The sequence below is a fragment of the Onychostoma macrolepis genome, chromosome 13, assembly GCF_012432095.1.
Source record: "Onychostoma macrolepis isolate SWU-2019 chromosome 13, ASM1243209v1, whole genome shotgun sequence".
NCBI lineage: Eukaryota > Metazoa > Chordata > Actinopteri > Cypriniformes > Cyprinidae > Onychostoma > Onychostoma macrolepis.
Window position 1 is genome coordinate 97,141 of NC_081167.1, and position 3,109 is coordinate 100,249.

At 43.1% G+C, this 3,109-nt stretch overlaps 1 long non-coding RNA gene across 1 annotated transcript; it reads left to right on the top strand.

The window, feature by feature from the left end:
- The first annotated feature begins 171 nt into the window (after positions 1–171).
- On the top strand, positions 172–2,425 carry LOC131552816 (uncharacterized). Its single transcript, XR_009274057.1, has 3 exons — positions 172–362; positions 1,147–1,355; positions 2,010–2,425. It is a non-coding gene; the product is annotated as an uncharacterized LOC131552816 (long non-coding RNA).
- The last annotated feature ends 684 nt before the right edge of the window (positions 2,426–3,109 follow it).

The window sequence follows — 3,109 nt, forward strand, 5'->3', positions numbered from 1 at the left end:
TTCCTCTTATGGCGCCTCTGACCAGCTGCGAATGTTTTATTGAAAGTGTAATCTATTAAATGCATCAGTATGTGTATTTTATTCATGTGAAGGGCTTGTTTTGGTTGTTTATCAGGCCAATAAGAGACTATTAGCTACCATTTTTAGGCTTTTAGGGTTACAAATACATCGTTAAAAATGCCTACAAATTTATCAAACTGATCTGAGTTAATGTGAAATAAACAAGGACACTGGTTCACGGTTGAAGTTTCTTCGGCTGCGTCCGAAAGCTCAGCCGGTGACCTGCTCTCGACGGATCCTCACGAAACTGACTTCTGAGGCAGATGAGCGCTTTAATTACCTACAACAACAACATCTGAGAGGTTTGGTCATAACTACTTCATTTCTCACCAGAATTTACATCAAAAGTTGTTCAGAAACACACATTTACACACACGCACTGAGCACCAGACGCCGCTCCACTGTAACGGAATGGAAGGCACGGGATTGTGGGATAGCAGAGGCAGGACACGTCTGAGATCATCTGTAACGCTGCAAGCTTTTCAGCTTTTGGACTCAGACGGTGTTTCAAAAGCACTATTTCCCAAAGCATATTTACATTGTGAAGGGAACACTAGCTAGTGTGGTGTGCAGCTGAACACACATGAAAGCTGCATCTGACAGTGTGCACGCCATCCAGCTGAGAGCAGGGCAAAAGAAGACGGTCAGGGACAATAGAGTCAAAAACCTGCCCCAGAATCAGCTACAGAGCTCAGTTTCATCTGCTGTCCAGGGCTGGAAAGTACCAAAACAATTTATGTAACAAAAACATCAGCATAATACCATGTACAATAAAATCCCCCCAAAATTTAGAAGATAAGGAATCCCCTACATAGAAACCACAATTCAAACTACTACAAGATATCCCCTATAAATACTACAGAACATCACCCTTCTGAAGATTATAAACATTTCACAACTCACAAAGTTATGTAACAATTTCAAGTTAGGAATATTCAGTGATCACACATCTTAACATGTTTTCACACGTAGCTTAAACTTTTCTGAGGTAGGACACTGTTAATTGGTGAATTATTCCAGTTATTAACAGCTCTCACGGAAAAACTGAACCTCTTGAGGATGCTCTAGTTTGTCTTATATTTTCAGAACAAGAGAAAACGAATTCTTTCCACTTCAGTCCCAGAAGACGTCTGCAGCGGAGCGTCTCCTCTTCAGAGCCGGAGGTGCTGTCTGAGATCGGACCTGATCTGCAGAGCCCGGCTCACACTGCTCCTCAATCAGCCTTCGCTTCGCTTCTTTCATTCAGCTGAATATGAAGAATGCATGTGATGTGTCCTTCGCAACTCACCCACAATGTGAGTCCACTGTGCGGGGGGGAACATATGTGACTTACCAGACCTAGCGTTTACTGCCGAGGAGGACTGTAGCCTGCAAGCCTCTCTGCAGGTCCTCCAGGACAGGACCACACACGCCTGCACGAGACAAGCACACTTACAGGGATAGTTCATTTCTGAAGACGAACAACGGTCTTATCATAGCAAATTCTACAGGGCTGTGATTGAATTTGCTGTTTGGTCCAGCTCTGCTACTCAGCGGGATGAGTTTAGGCTTCAGAGAGTAGTGAGAACAGGGACTGATTTACCCTCCCTTCAAGATTTGTACTTGTCACGGGTTAAGAAACGGCTCAGAGGATCGTCTGTGATCCTTTACCTCAGGGGTCATCAAGCTTGATCCTCGAGGGCCGGTGTCCTGCAGACACACCTGCCTGGAAGTTTCAAGACCTCGATTAGCTGCTTCAGGTGTGTTTGATTAGGGTTGGAGCTAAACTCTGCAGGACACCGGCCCTCCAGGAACAAGTTTGATGAGCCCTGCATTACATCCTGCGTTCAGTCTTTTCAGTCTTTCACCTTCAGGAAGGCGTTATAGTCTTATTAAAACGAGAACTAGCAGATTTCAGATTTTGGTGCTCTGCGATCATAATTGAGTTTCTCTGATTCTGATGCTGTTAGGAAGCGGTCCTCCACAAACCCGGCCTAGGAGCAGCTACAGGACAGAGTTAAAGATCATCACAGAGAGAGAGGAGGATGAAGGGTGACACGAACTAAAGCTGTTCACTTCGGCTTCATCTCCCGTTACAGCGGTGCTGTCGTCCTGCAACTACACCTGTGCACAGAATCAGGAGCGAAGCGTCCATCAGTGCGAGCTTTCTCCAGACGAGTGCACCGGCCGAGCACAACCGCCGTCCAGACTAATGAGTCTAATGACACTAATGAGACCAGAGCTGTGAGATCAGTCTGTGTTTGCACTGCTCTTCACTCCGGAAACATGGGGTTTCTGGAAACTGATCAATATTTTGTCATTTCCATGCCCAGGTAACGAAGCAAACATCACTGTTTGTCCCCATTTACTGCTATATTCATCTGACTCTGAGCTACTCTTTGGATGCAGTGGTGCTTTGGTTGAAATTAAATATTCTTCAGCATTTTCTACATTATTGCTTTTGCTATTTTTCAGTGTAAAAGCCATCCATCTTTGCTTTAATGTCATTCAGTCAATACTGACATGATGTTACAGATGTTGTGTTTAAAATGTGAACAAAGCAGATAAAAGGAGGGAAAATAGGAAATCCGGAGTACTTTACATAAAGAAATATATAAGTGTGGAAAACTACCACAGTTTAATGATACTGCACAATGATTGTAGTCAAAACGCTAGTGTTGTAGACGCAGAGACGACAGCGATCAGATGAAGGAAACTAATGCATAACTAAAACAAACAGGAACACAAACGAGGAACTTCAGTCCGAGGAGGTTCAGGAAGAGGTCTAACTTAGCATTAAAAAATATAGAATTACTTAAACATCAATATTTTTAATATTTAATTTAATCTAGTTGTCAAAGTAGCCTTTCTCATTTTAATTTAAGTACTAAAATAAACCAAAAAACTACGGTCTTTTAAATAAAAACAATGAAAGCATACAACACCACTAGAACTGTAACGGTGTATGAATGACGGTATAATAACACGTGAAATGCACGACTGCGGCAATCTTCATTTGGTTGAACGTCCTCCAGCCAGAAGAGCTCAATAATCTCACGCCGCTCACTGA